This window comes from Euprymna scolopes, chromosome 8 (assembly GCF_053919585.1).
Source record: "Euprymna scolopes isolate OS-2025 chromosome 8, ASM5391958v1, whole genome shotgun sequence".
Taxonomy (NCBI): Eukaryota; Metazoa; Mollusca; class Cephalopoda; order Sepiida; family Sepiolidae; genus Euprymna; species Euprymna scolopes.
In genome coordinates, this window is record NC_136489.1 from 134,562,955 (window position 1) to 134,579,601 (window position 16,647).

General features: G+C 32.0%; 1 pseudogene; it reads left to right on the forward strand.

The window, feature by feature from the left end:
• Window positions 1–13,023: 13,023 nt before the first annotated feature.
• Window positions 13,024–13,156, forward strand: LOC145284282 (U2 spliceosomal RNA; annotated as a pseudogene).
• The last annotated feature ends 3,491 nt before the right edge of the window (window positions 13,157–16,647 follow it).

Sequence of the window (16,647 nt, forward strand, 5' to 3'; positions counted from 1 at the left end):
CTCTGTCGAGCACTTGGCATGAAAATAACGATAAAGCAAAGACAAACTCGCAACACTTCTTCTGCGAGAAAGAACTTGCAGTGAAGAGAAAAGGATGACTCCTACAAGGCTACGAAGTCTATTTTGAACTTTATCAAGGCAGGATAAGTCCTTTCTAGAAGCTCCTGCCCAGATGTGGAAACAGTACTCCATTCTTGGACGTAACTCTTATATAGATAGAGAATAGCATCAGCAGTGAGATATCTACTGGATCGATAAAAGGATCCCACAATTTTCTCAACGGTCTTGGCAACAGATTTGATGTATGTTTTTTATTTTTTATTTTTTAGATTGATATTTAATTTGAAGCTCATGTTCTATAATTATATACAACTATTAAATATATAAAATTATAAGTTTATTATTAAACACATCCATCGGACCTATGTAATCATTATTTATCGGACTCATTGAATAAACAAAGAAAATTTCCGGGAAAATGACTACTTCGGAATATTACTTGTGATGTGGATTACTCAAAATATAGATTGGATCACATTACCTTACTGCTATCAAAGACATTCACTTCGGATTTTACCATGCAATTTTGATGTGAATTTCTATATCCTTTTCATTAACTTCCCTTACTCTATGATATTTAAATACTTAAAAACTTTAAATTATGATTTTCCATGTCTCACTGACTTTAGCACATAAGGTGTAAATCATTATTATTAATTGCTAATATATTCTCCTCTGAAGAGATTGTAGATATCGGAATTCTATAGGATAAGGAGTTATACTATTTCAAGTGTATTCTTTACCATATTTTATAGTCATAATACTTGGTTTTGAATTCTAAGAAATATCACTTCCGTGATATTTCTGGTTATTCGGGTTTTCTTTTGAAAACATTGTGGCCTGTTTAACTGTGCTTTTGGTTAGGCATTAATTTTGAAGTGAGTAGAGTGTGCGGGATCGGAATTACATTTATCTTGTTCATTATTTGTATTTTTATTTCTATTAGAGTTGTTTGGGTTTGTTATCATTATTATTATTATTATTATTATTATTATTATTATTTCTACAAGTTACAATTTTGTCATTAGTGTTAGTTTTATTTTTGTCATGTTGATCACTTTTTATTATTGATTTTGTTATCATTCTTTTCATTGCTCTTTTTTTAATATTTTGAGCTGTATTATAAATTTAAGTTATTTTTATTGAATATTTTGTGTAGGGGATTGATTACAAGGAAGTGCTTTTCGATGAGGTCTAGAAAGTTCTTGCGAAGTTTTGTTTTTACCTATGATTGTATGACGGGGTATACCATATTATATTTCTTTTTCTTCTAGTTTTAATTTTATTATAGTTCTCGGTGTTTTGTTGCTTATATTTAATATTAATATTTTTTACCCAGTATGTTTAAAGCTGTGTTGTAGATATTGATTTACCTGTTAAATACCTTTTCATCACTTGAATTATTTCTAAGTCTACTTATGATCGAGTTCGGAATCTTTTTATCATTTATGGGGGTAAGCTGACTTAGGGTTTACATGTATTGGATTAGCATTATGTTTTAAGTAGGATTCATATGTATTTTTATCTAAATTTAACGTGACGTCCACGAAATCCGTTAGTTTTATGTTAGCTAGTGCGTCTACTTTTAGACCCAATATTTTCATTTCCTTGTGTATGATTTTCGTAAAGTTTCCCCTCTTGACTCTCTTAGAATATGTTATTATAGCTAATCCATCATCTCTATATAGACCGTTATCTGTAGTATCAAATATGCTTGTGAGGATATGTAGAATGAACAATCCCGCAAGATCTGATGCCTCTGAAGATACTAAAACATAAATTGCAACGCCAAAAGAGTTTGTCATTTTTGTTTTTATCCATTAGTTATTGTTATTTACTAGAACTGATTTTCTACACTTTTAATAATGTGGATTGCTTCCCACGATATATCGGTATAACCTCGGCAAACTCCAGGGCGGATATCGAGGGATGACGATGTCGAACTGTAGAAACGTAGATTTGTTTTTGTTTTCTATATTTTTAAAACAAGTGATTGCCTCGGGAATATTTGCCCATTGGTTTAATTCTGGGCCTTGTTTGATTTGTTTGTTTACTCCAGAAAGTATTGTTTCACGAATTCTTCCTATTTCTAGTTTAGTTGGGTTCTTCAAGCCAATGCCAGGGTTATTATCAAAGTAATATTTATGGTATTTGAGTAAAATGTATGCTTCTCCAAGTTTTAATTTTAATTTACCAACTTTATCGCTAATTTTTAGTTTATCAGCGATTTGTTTACTTTTAGTATTTATTATATTTATGTAACTGCATTCGTTTGTATCCAGATTTTTTAAATATTTTTTGTAACGTTGTGTTATATTCTTGTTTATCTATTTTATAAAATTTCTAGGTTTATCTACTTTTACAAAGATTTTATTAGAGTTGTTTATGTTCCTCACCATTTTTTGTAGTTATTTTTGCACACTATTATGTTGGTTATATAATTCTAAATTTTTAATAACATTTAAAAGGTCATTGTAAGAGTTTATCATAAGTTCTACTGCTTTTGCATTTTTTCAGGGTTTTAAAACCGTAGGATTCTTTTTGTTTACGTGTTCATTTTTGTTGAGAAAGAAATTTGCTCGCCATCGCATTCAGCATACCGGTTCATGTTTTATTAAAATTAATTTAATAATATAACTATGCTTGTTAGGTGTTGGGATGTTTTAAGCGATGTTTCAAAATAAACCCTTTCCATATCTATTTTTGGTGTGGTGAAATAAATCCTATTGAGAGTGCTCAACTGTTTCAGGAGCTAAGTATGACTACTTCATTTAATCACATAAATTAACATACGAAGATATAATTTTATGCGTATATTTTCAATATTTACTTAAACAGTGCTCAATACATAGGTAGAGCTAGGTAGTAAGTTATGAAAAATATATATTTTCATAACTTACCATCGATCTCTACCTATGTGTTGAGCACTATTGAAGTAAATACTAAAAATTTACGACTAAATTATATCTTCATATATTAATATATGTGATTAAAGTCAAAGACTCGAGTTTCCCCCTCATTTGTGCTCATCAGTTAGACAACATCCGAACTCAGGATTCGAAACCCGAGCTTCTTGCACGCAAGGCAAGCACTCTACCAACCGAGCAAACGCCCTGCACACAAGAATTTCTATTTCCTTTCGAGTTAAAACTCCTACTTTTGAGACATTGACTTGGGGTTATTAGCTGGTTGGATGACCGCGTCCCTTGTTGAGACGAAGTAGGTTCATTTCACAGTTGGATTTCGGCGCGATTTGCTTGATCTGTGTTGGTTAATAGAAATTCCTGTGTGCAGGGCGTTTGCTCAGTTGGTAGAGTTCTTGCCTTGCATGCAAGAGGCTCGGGTTTCGAATCCTGAGTTCAATGTGTCTAACTGATGAGCCCAAATGAGGGCGAAACTCGAGTCTTGGACTTCCGGTTCTTTGACTGTCATGGCTCTTGTGGGCTGCGACGTTGTTTGGATGTGGAATTCATTATATATACATATATATATATATATGTATGCATGTATATATATTCATATATATATATATATTTATATATATTTATATGTTGAAAATATATTTCAGACATAATTACAACAGTCTAACAAACAATAATTATAGAATGAAGAAGTCGGCTATTTTGGTCAGTGAAATATAAAAAATAAATAGTTTTTCCGCAATTGTTTATTTATTTTTTCAGATAGATCAAAGTGAAGAAATATCTCGTAGAATGAATCTCCTTCCATTAATTATCTAATTAATTGCTAATGGCTATATCTGTCATCGATGCAGAAAATTGAACCATCAAATTGATCTTGAATTCTTACTTTTTAATAGTAGTATAAATCTTCCGAAAATCAAATATATGTATCAAATTACTGAAGTGTTGATAGAGGCTCGAAACTACAACAATTAGAAAAAGTATTCATATTTTATGAAAACTATCACTTATGTATTTTGAATATATTACAAGATGCTCGTTAACATTAATTACAATCTTTGGGTAAGTGTACATAGAGAAATTGGACAACCAAAAGTCGAATAAATATTTACTCGTAGAATCATTCTATATAAGTATATCACCATTTTGTCTATTTATAAATAAGTTTTAGTTAACTTATCCAAAATGAGATAGCTCTCTATAATCTGAGAATATGATAATGCGTGTCCAATATTTAAGTTATATATCAATGCTATAAAGTGATATTGGTAACGAAAGGTGCACGTTCTGCCATACTGAAATAGAAAGTCTGAGCCACCTGGAATCGAGTAGTATGGCCCTGATGGAGGTGGCTGCTACGCATTTTGACACAATCGAGTGTGCAATTATCTAAACTTGACCATATGCAAAAATCCAGTGTGCAGCAAGTTTGGGGAATGTTTAGCAAAAGAAAAAGAAAGTTTGAAATATGTTATATTGCATGCATTCCTTACAGCTATAGACTAAGAAAATCATATGTTAAATCTGATATTTTGAAACACCTTGGGAGTAAGACTAGAGGGGGGTATTAAACGACCCTAGTTTCAAACCTTGTCTCCAATAAAGCTACCTGAGAAACGTTAGAGGCGAACTAAATACTAAATGTACCGCTTTAAAAAGCATCGTAGCATGGTTTAAATCATTCTCGAAATCATAGAATTCACTTGGGATAATATCAAATAATTAAAAATAAATATCCGACTAATATATTTGGTAAACCAAGTGCAAGAGAGCTCAAAATAATTGATTTGAAACAACTAGATTCGGAATTCCTCCCTGCGTCCCTGAGTGTACTTATATGCAGAAGTTTAAATGTTACGTAAACCAACATCTTGATTACGTTTCCTAGGCATAGACCTTAATAGTAGTTCCTTATGTCCAAATGGCGATATGCGTTGGTGTGTGTTTGTGTGTGTAAGATGTAACTGGCGTATTCCAGTATCAAATGTCATGCTAAATTTCTTTTTATAAAAGTGAAGTAAAAAACGCAAGGAAACTGAGACATGTTCATGCGAGTCTTATGTATTTTCTAAATAGTTTATTTCTTGTAATTAAAAAAATACTCGAGCTGACATCAAAACCAACACCTTAAGACAGTGAACCTGCCCTCGTGTGTTTGTTATAATGTAGCTAATTTGTGTTATGTTAAGTAGTAGATTTCGAAAAAAAAAATGAAATACTTTTAATATTTTCGTCATCATTGAGGATTCATAGGCCCAATGATATATAAATATCTAGAGAGGAGGAAAATTCTTATCCGTGGCTTTTCTCACCCCAAACTAAGTTATATTAGCAATGTCAGCATGCAAATCAGTGTACATTCTAAAACAGAAAATACAAAAAATAAATGCATGATATCATAAAAGAATTTTAAAAAGGACCACATGAAAATTGGCTTAGATCTCGTTTCACAAGTCAAGTGGTAAAAGGTTCTGATTCTATTTAAGGCTTTTGCTATCGTTCTGAATGCAGAAATGGTAATGTTAGCGCATAACTATATATTATGGATGATCACGTGATATCCACGTAAGAAGCATGAAAATGAAACTAGTTTTGGTTCGTCACTAATGCAAATTTGCTTTCAGAATCTAATCTCAAACTATCAGGCGCGTTAACGCTTCTATGAGCCCATCTCACAGCCCATCAAATCCCGTGTTTCCTCAATAAAGTACGTGTCTTACTTCACACGAACTAACAACAGGACACATGTATGTGCGGTACACAATGAAGCATTAAGTATAATCACCGAAAGAGTAATACACACGCGAGCGTGATCGTAAGGCTTGATGGCGATTGCAAGTAGACAAAATGGATGAGTTAAGAATGTCTTCTGTCGTAGATTCGCCCCGCAGGCAATTATCAAAACCATTCTTTACTATATGCTGCGTCGACAGAGAAAGAATATATAAGATATTCCCTTTTTTCTGTAATAGAGTTCAGAATTGTATAGCATGGGGATTAGTTTTAGAGTAACGGAGAATCAGGGAGACGAAAATGAAAGTAAAACAAAAAAAAAAAAACACAATAAAATCTTCACAAATTACAAAATGTAATATTGACAATGTGAATGAAAACAAAATGAGAAAAAACATAAAGCAAAAACTAGCAATAAAATTAAATGATAAACGCGCCATTAGAAAATGATAGCAAAAAGTTAAAAGATTGATACATAACATAAAGTAAAAGATTAATCAACAAAAACAAAGATACCGAGGAAAGAATTACAACAAAAATACAATACATCTAATAGCAAAAAATGAAAAGGAAAATTCAGGAGATAAAAGAGAAAGAAAACATAACTGAGTAAAGACAAAGAAAAAAAAAGAAATGAAAAACAAATCTGACAAATTAAGAAAGATCTACAAAAATAAAATGCAGGAAAAGATAAAGAAAGATAAAGAAAGGTAAAAAACAAATCAGAAATTTGCAAAATAATATACCAGGTTAGCAAGAAAGTTCTTGCGGTTTTAAAGTTTTAAATGCAGATAAATATATTTCAGCCTGAACAAAAATGATCGAGAGCACCATCAGAATCAACACTGTTATATCAACGCAAAAGACGCCTATTTATGCCAGTAACGTAAACATGTGGCGTCCTGGTTGCGATGAAGTCGATTTTGATAACGCTGAGGTTTTTAAAGCATTTCTCACGTGGAAAAGTGTCGAGATGCTTGAAAATGAGATAGTCGGTAGGTAAAAGGTCTTGAGAGTAGGACTGATGAGGCAAAGTTTCGTAGCCCCATTTGTCCAACTTCTGCAGAGTTGGTTTAACAACAAGCTGTAAGGCAGTGTAGTTGAGAAGAATTGGGCTTTTCTGTTGACTAATGCTGGGTGTTGTTGTCGAGGTTTCTGATGCATTTCATCCATATGTGAACTACTTCTCCGCCTTAATGGTTTTGCCTGCATTCAAAAAACTGTAATGTAATGTAACTCATCGCAGACCACCGAACAGTTAGCATAACCTTTTTTTCTACAATTCTTGCCTTCGTAAGTGTCCTGAAGCTTCATTGACGTTTAATCATTGAGCTGATTGTCGCCGGTTAGCAAAAACTAACTTTTGATCGCAAGTAACAACTTGGTCCAAAAACGAGCCATTCTTGTTGAGTAGAAAAAGGGAAAATAATGGCTTCTTTGGTTTTCGTTCAATTCGTGAGGCACCCATTTATCAAGTATTCTTTTTCTTTCCAATCACTCTCAATGGTTGGAACCAAGTTCTCTAACAGCTCTGCATGAATTGGCGTCGAGTAAAGCTCGTAATTGATCGTTGTCAACATCCGAATGCCGGCCACTATGCTCATTATCTTAAAGACTCTCGAAACTGCCAAGATATTTCTTGAATCACTTTTGTGTTGCACATTCAGTAGTGGTTCCTGGGCTAAACGCTTTTGTTAATATCGCTGGCTGTTGCAGTAGCTTTTCAATCTAGTTTGGATTGAAATAAGAAAATTTTGCGAGTTTGCTTTTTCCCATCTTGTATTGAAGAAGATTAGAATACGTATTGTTTTCAGAAGAAAAATGCATAATTGTATTCAGACGAAAATATTACATGTCAATATTGTGTCAAAACGATTGTAATTTAAACGATTAAATAAAGCGAAAAAAACTCTTTAAAACGATATAAAGTAAAATTATTGTAACGAAAACTTATTTGAAAATGCCTCATTTGAAATCAAAATTAATAATTCCGCGAGAAAATGCTTTTTAAACTTATACAATTCAAATGTGTGTATATTAAGACGCGAAAGAGAGAGAGAGAGAAAGAGAGAGAGAGAACGAGAAAATAAAAATATGAATATAGAAACGAGGATTTCAACCATTTAATACCTTTTTTAGTTTAAACATCAATATTTCGGAGACTGATTTCCATTCACAATGAGAAAATAAGTAACAAAACAAGAGAAACACGATAACAATTCGAGGAAAATAGATTATTACGGAATAGAAACGATAATAGAAAAATAGGATCGATGAAAATATTTAAAATAACAATGTAATTATGGTATAGTAAACTCATACTAGAAAAATTATGAATGTCGAACTAATTTTAAAAAAACATGAAATAATCGAAGACAATAGAAACAAAACAAACAAAATTAGAATGAAAATGAAAAGCATAGAAATAATAGAAAAGACATTAGTAGGAGAATAGAAAATAAAGAATAAAACAGAAGAAATAATTAAAGGAAATAGTATTTATTGAACATTGAAAACAACGTAAAACAAAAATTGAAGAAAATAGAATAAAAATATGATAATTTTAAATAAAGAACGAAAGATAAAAGAACAACATAAAAATAAAAAGAAAAAAGAAAGACAAGAAGTAAAAAGATAACAGAAATAAATATAGAAAAACCAGACAGAAACTAAAAAAATCGAAAATAAAATAGAAATCAATTGAGTAATGAAGAAAATGAAAGTGAATATATTAAAGTGTAAATAACAGAAAACAGAAATAGAAAATTAAAGGTAATGAACAAATAATGATCACGAATTTCATAAAAGATAAGAATGAAAAAGGATAGATATAATACAAAAAAGAAAAAGACGACCATATAGAATTTCAGAAATTAATAATACACAAGAAAGACAGAAATGTCCCGGATAAAAATGATTGGATTAAAGATGAAGAAATAATAAAAGGTTGAAAAATAAAACTAGTTAAGGAACAACAATGAAAAAGTTAAAGAAAACTAGAAAAATCTGGAAAATAAGGATACAGATGAAAAGAAAAAGGAAAGCCATAAAACAAAGAGTTAAATAAAACTAAGGAAAGAAGAAAGTATAGATGACAGTATGAATAAAATAGAGAGGAAAATAAAATAAAAAATAAATAATCAAAATGATACGAGACATAATTAAAAAGGGAATGAACAAGGAGAAAAGCAAACAATTAAATAAAAGTTAAGATTATCAACAAGACATAATTACAAAGAGGAAAAAACTTTAAAATAAAAAATAAATAAAAAAGAACTTAAAATAAAAAGAGATTTTCAAGAAAGAAACGGCAAATTATTAAAGAAAAAGAGAGGAAAGAAACCGAATAAAAGTATGAAAGAAGGAAACAATTAAAGAAAACGATAGAAAGAAAAAGATGTTAGCTTTTCGTTAACTATTTTCATCTGCATTGCGATCGTAGCAGACGAGTCTATTTTGCTGTCTTCATGTGCAGCCTCTTTTCACCTTCTATTCAGCAATATAAACTGGTTAAGGGCGGCTTGGATGCGCTATTGAGAGAATCAGACGTCAATTCTTATCCCGGTTACTGCAGATCCGCTGTGGGCCGGCATCACCAAAGAAAAGTGAAATCTTCAAAGGAGGGCGCAGATAATGTCCTAATGAAGTCACTTGTGATGGTTACATTACGTCCCCACACAGCCACCCGATCAGTCATCATGCAGACGAAGGACAAGGACACTATGAAGATTATCGGTCAACAGTGATAATCCTCCAGCTTCACAAGACGTATGTGGTTGGGTTTGGCAAAATAAAACAAGAAAGTAAATAATGGTGGTATAGACAGGGCCCAAATCATAATATCGGAAAAGACCTCTGCTGCTTCAGTTAAGGGTTGGAATGGAGGTTTGTTCTGTTGCCGGAGAAAAAGTGATGGAAATGGGGAAAACTGAATGAGTCAAATAAGAAAGTAAATAAAGGAAAGACAAAAGAAAAAGAAAAATAAGAAAATGATTGTGGATCTGAGATAATCTTTTTCTCTGCTATTATAAAAAAAGGTACTTTGTCTGTGTGTGTGTGTGTGTGTGTGTGTGTGAGAGAGAGTGAGTTCCCTATGTACTTAAGTAGGCTGATTTTTATGAAGTTTCATACGAAAGTACTTGATGTGTTTGGCAGTGTTCTTAGATAGTTTTGTGTATCGGAATATCTCCGAGAAGGATCGATAAGCAATAATCGAAATAATCAGATGAAAGAAAGAACAGGCGATTTTGACCAAATTTAACACCTCACGCAGCCTAATATTACAAGTGCATTCGACAAGTTTTATTACTAAACACACCGAAAGGTCCGACATATGAAATCAACAGTATATTATTTGATATGACTGAGGTGCATTCGAAATGAATGTTTTTATTTAAAGCAGAATTGCACTATGATACTTGACTTTTGCATTTTAAACTTAAATTAAAACTATTTTCACCGCACAAGCATTAAGACTAGTATAAAACGTTAACAGTAAATTATTTTATATGACAGAGGCGCGTGTGGCGGGTCTCCCGTTATTTAGGTCAAGAACTGACCTCTAACTTCTTCGGAACTCCACATGAAGTTTAAGCGTCTCTGTGTGGAATTCTGCTGAAAAGCAAAAGTAAAACTTTGTAGGCGCCAGAAAGAAAAACATACAAAATCAGGGTTTTCTAACTAAGAAAGGTTAATTTCACAAAAGTTACAGATTTTTTTTTACATATGTACATCCTTTAGTTCGCCAAACCATTTTAAGTTTCGCAAATCTCTTTCTTCGTCACAGGATAGATGGAGAGGGGGGGTAGGTCCTTGGACAGGTGTCATTTTCTCGGGATTCCGGCTCAAAAAAGCCTGGATGTTTGTTTTTATATTCAGGAACGGGCTGGAGTGCGACGGTCCATTCAACCAATCAGCGTTCAACACGTTTTCTGGGGAATTCCAGACCCAAATTGCGTGCGTGCAATTCAGCAATACGTCCAGAGTTTTGTAATCTGAGACTAAAAATGAAATCATTTTCACACGACCTCAAGAGGTCAAACCCGTCATTCAGAAAGCCTTAGTCTGAGCAGGTGTCCTCGAGACCAAGATAAGTCTGGCACAATTTCCACATTGTTCTGACATTTCCGGTATCTTCATTTTCAAACAATAAAATTTATGCCTGATTTTAATAATAAAACATATATCTGTTTTATTTCAAGTACTTTTGATCGGTCACCCGTCGGTGTCCGGGATTCAATTAACATTCAACAGACAATCTCAGTATGTCTTAGCATATTTACCCGCCCTCCCAATGGAGAGCAAATCGCTCCCTAAAATGGTCATGTTACACACGGTCGGTCGGTTTGATCGTTTCTGTTTAGAGTACAATCAAAATATGACACTTGGCGTTTGCATTTTAAACTATTGTTTAAGGATATATATATATATATATATATATATATATATATATATATAATATATATATAATATATATATATGATGAAATAAACAGGAGGCTCTCTACAGTGCAATTTAGGCTAAAATGCATTGTGGATGAAGTCACTGAAGGAAGACATGTGAACTTTCCTCCCGGTGTACCGCGATGGGTACCTTACTAGAGCAGGCAATCAATTGATTGAATTGAAAAATGAGAGATTTTTCCAATTTTGATGACAATAAAAATGAAGGAGCGTGAAACATTCGTTGATCATCATTCAACCCTTGGAAACGTCGAGTCTCCCTATTTGTTAGAAAATAATAAATGTGAGAGGATTTATCCAAAATATTAATGTAAGAAGAGACAGAAAATGTTGTTTTGAAACAAATTTAAGGACAAGCAAAGGACTACGAATGGCGTTCCAAATTTTTTATTCAACCCGAATGGATCGAAGGGGATTACAAATTGTATGGTTATGATGACTACATTTATGTATTCAGTACCTGAATGCTTCATTTCTCTGGTGTAGATAATGACGGTGTGACACCCTAAGAAATCAACGCCTATCAGAAGCATAGATGCGTCATTGAAATCTTGCCAGAGTGCGTTGAAGCTATTTTGTAAAAAGGAGAAGCAACGATTAGATATATGATATGATACTACTTTACCCCTTGAAAAATGGTATATCAGTATACTAAAATGCAGTAAACTGACCTGAACATCGAAAGATTTTAATAGTATAGTTTCAGCTTAGGCAGACAAACATATATCTAATATTTATTGCTAAGAGATATGCAGAATAATTGAAATTTGTCAAAAACTCGTATACAGCGTTAGAAAATGTAGAATATAATGATGCAGAAAAAAGAATAAAGGGGGTGTGGATAATGAGGATAAGAAAAAAGAAATGACAGAAAGAATAAAAGAATGCGGTCTCTAGACTACTTATAACATCTATTGTTATACAGCAATATATATATATATATATATATATATATATATATATATATATATATAATAAATGAATATCAGGACTGCTTGCCATCGCATTCATTGATAAACTAGAATGACATACCCTTAAACTCTTCGATTTATACATTTTCAACACAAGATACATGGACGACATTCTTATGCTTGACGTACTATGAGGAGGCGAACTTAAGCATAAGCACATTTAATTAACAAGGACCAACACAACGAGTTCACTATATTTAGCACCAGAACAGTTCTGGATCTTTTGCAAATTTAGACCTCAGCCTTAACATCTCATATGAAGGTGAATTACATACTATATTCTACAGGAATCTCGCCTGTTTGTAGAGACATTTTTATGCATTAAAATCGCCCTCTGCCATAAAGCCAGAATAGGCTACCAGAGAACGAGTTGATGCGTATCCGCAACTGACAAGACTACGTGCATCAATAAACCTTGCCAGATACTAGCGACTAACTATATAGCAGCGTCCCTCAAACGGAAGCCCATAGGCCTCTTGAAGAGGCAACGTGTCATTGATCGGGAAGCCATAAGATAACGCTGGGAAATTGTAATTTAAAATCTAGAAATTTACAATGAGGTTACAATTCTCCAGCCACGTAAAATATTTATTTCTATCTAAAATGGAACCTCTAGATATTAATTGGTTCCTGATTTACTTTTCTGTCCTAAAATTATCGTATCCTAAAAAGTGTTTTACACATAAATCGCCTATTGTTCCAATTCATATGAAAGCGCTCATTAAATTTTAAAAGTCTAAAAAAATGAAACAAACAGTACCTATCCTTACCCTACATCTAAATACAGTAGATATTAGAACATAATGCAATAACAAATAAATGAACATTTAATTACAAGTGGGGTGATATCAAAACATTAGGAAACACTTTAAATTAATTTCTTGGCTTTCGGGCCAAGATCAAGTGTAGTATTTGTTTTGATACTAGAATTAAATTTTTGTTCTCAGCTAGTGGAGGAGAAATCCTCCACGACTGAGATAATTTTAATTTTTATTCCTTTTCCCACATTAAAAAAACGACCGTCATGTATAACTCTGCCCTCGTGGGGAGTCAAGTAAATTGGAAGACTTTAAATTAATTATTATGTTTTCAGATTCTAATTTCTAAGATGTCGAGGGTTCGAAATTGGAATAACAACTTCGTTAATTTTGGATCCGCGAATGTTAAGTGAGATGACGTGGAATTTGTGCACTCTCTGCTTTGCGCACTGGTGATGCCAATTGACTCACAACGTTCTCCTTAACTTACAATCGTGAAAAGATGCAATACTTAAAGTAGGATGATAGCATTGATTCTCTCTCTTCCAAATGTGCACGATGCGACCGTGAAGTGACACTTTCGAAATTCCTATACTTGCACCTTACAGTTTACTAAACACAACATACCATTAAAAAGTAATATGCCCCCCCTCAAAGAAAAGGAAGACACACTTTACACATTTTTAACATGAGGAGGGTGGGGTCAAAATAATCTATTTCATTTTACAATTTAATGAACATAACTACTGTTAAATTTTAATTTAACGTGAAAATCCTAACCTGAAAAAGTAATTTTTAACTACTTTACTCATCGTAGACCCTCCCTAAACATTCCACATCTACCTTTCTGGCTATTACGCTTCAACATCCTTAAAATAAGTGCAAAGAACAGAATTATAAATAATAATAAATATTTAAGCTTTGGCAGTTGGAAATAACTTTCTTGTAATTTAAGGTACATTGAGCGCTCACTTCATGACCAGTTGCCGATCAAAGGAGAGATGTAATCGATCAAAAGCCATTGTTTAAGGCAAGCAGATTGTGAAGTCTAATATTGTTTGTGGCTATCTTAAAGTTCCAATTTTAATATTGAAATTTCAAATTTACAAACGATATTGAAAGAAATTGTCTCATTCTAATTTATTTTCTGTTTCATATAAAAAATCATATTTTTGTTTCAAATATTCTTAAGATTGGGAAGATGTCTTTTTCAAATTATTTGTACTTTCAGCTAACAATTTGAGAAACAAAAGAGCTAAAACGAAAAAGTGTGCACAAACGAAAACAAATATATAGCAAATAAATGTTACTCGAGGCAGATATAGTTACTCTCTTACCTACCTGGGTATATTTTTTATGTTAAATTTTTTAAAGTGTAATGTAAAGGTTTTGTGTAACCCTAACTTATAATAAAAACGTCTTCATCATAAGATTTCTTCCTGGTGTGTTTTTCTGTGTTTATTTTCCTTACAATGTAATAAACAGAGATACCATAAACTTAATTTAACTTGAAAATTTTATAAAAATAATTTTTTTATATGGGGATCACCACTTATCAAGGCCCGCAAGCCACTCAGGGATAAGGATTATTTGTGTACAATAATCAATGAGATAATATCGTAGTAATAGTTGGTATTAGAGATTTGATAAAGTGTCTTATTAAGGGGGCGATTAATCAGGAATTTTCTATGTAATGTGTTCAGTTATCTGTATAAACACTAGTTAATAAACACAACCACCGTAAAAAATAATTGAACATAAAAATACCAACCACAAAAAAGCAGGCCTCAAATCCCGTGCCGTATTAACAGTGTGTACATTACAGTCTTTCATATTACGATTGAAAATATATGTAACACCTTCTACAGCGGAATAATTAGTAAATCAGAATTAACATCTCCAAAAAGGAAGGCCAATGTAGAAGAACAGAAAACAATAAAATTAAATTCAGTTAGTTTGCCATGTTAAAATTGTGCCTTAAAATTAAAATCCGTTTTTGTTGTTTGTTTGGTTGGTTGATTGGTTTGTTTTGAATTGCTCGGTGCTATACCAGATACCATCCATAAGTATGAGTGAAGGAAAATAGCGAATTTTTAATGTCGTCTGTTACTATCTAAAAGCATCTTATGTTCTTAAGAAGCAAAGAGTTCCATCAGGCATTGTTTTGATTGGCTTGAGATACCGTACCGGTCACTGTTAATTTAGAACTATCTAAATAAAATCTCGAGCATATTTCCATGCAAATACAATGACTTCTATGAAGGTTAATGTACGCGTACGGACAATGAATTTTAGTAGTTTTGTTTTTAATTGTATTGCTAAGTTGAAGTAAAAGAAAGTTAATTAAATAGGACGATATGTAAAACACACAGTTTTTTCATGATATTTGTATACGTAATCGTTGCTTGTTGAACTGTTTGTTTACGATCTCCAATTCTTACAATTAAGTGCGTGAAATCTTAATATATATTATGAACTAGTAGATTCAGTCTGTTATTAAATTAAACCATTAAGAATAATGGGCGTTTGTTTAACGAATCTATAAATGTAATGTATTATATAGTAAATACCCATGTGAAGAAAGTCAAATAACAAACAATCTACATACTAGGAAGTTAACCTATTATTAAGCGGTTATTTTGAGTGATGGAATAGGAGTGAATTGCATCAAAGATTAAGCCTTTACCATTCTTTTAGTAAGATTACGTATTTGAGAGAGAACATCCACTAGGAAAATGTAAGTATCATTAAATGAGGGCAAACTGTATGTTTTATGGGCTAGGAACATGCGTTACTAGTAACTGTAATTTTTGAGCGTAAGATTTTTTTATAGAAAGTGTCTACTTATAACCATATAATGACGAAAGTTACGTATGAAAATCGATTCCAGTTTATAAATATAGAGATAATTGCAAAGATATATAAACGGTTTTAAGTAACTACTACATAAGGGCTCTAATTTTCTGTTAGGGGCTGGCATAAACTACTCTTTTATTCAAACTTAAAGAGGCCATTTATGTGTTTCGTTTCTTTGATCTTTACTAATAAATGTATCCGCTTATTATTAAATATTTAATCTTCGTGGTGATTCATAAAATTGGCTCAAATAAGTAAGTATAGCTCCTTTACTATTTTCATCATGTTTAGTTTGAAATGTGTAATGAAATATAAATTTTTTTTTCTCATGAAGATTTATCTCCTCGGTATTAAGTCTTAAATAGACATTTCCGTGATACGAAAATCTTAATTTGTGAAAATGCATTTATTTAAATATATTTTCTACACTTTCTAATAAATGACTAATGAATGCCCGCCCGTTTGTATATTCACTATAATCAAACGTTACACGCTCATTCAATCTTATTTATACTGTGTATAGTGGATATACTATCATGTTTAAAAAATGTCTAAAATCAATAATTTAAGTACATGCTAAATAGATGAAACGATATAACATAATAGGTTTAAAAATATCATACAAGTCCACAAAGTTGCCGTGTTTTAAAAGGAAAATATTACTTTCTTCTCAAGACTCGCTTAGATTTGGAATAGTTTCCAAAATTAAAATTATTCAACTGACTTTGTTTAAAATTGAAATAACGATTCTATTAGTATCATTATATGTATTAAATTTTTTTTCAAGGAGATATAAAAGTGGTTTAATATTGTGCTATTCCTAGAGTTTAGTTATCCGTCCTGGTACACGTTTTTTCCTAGTTTAATTAAGTTTATTTGTAAT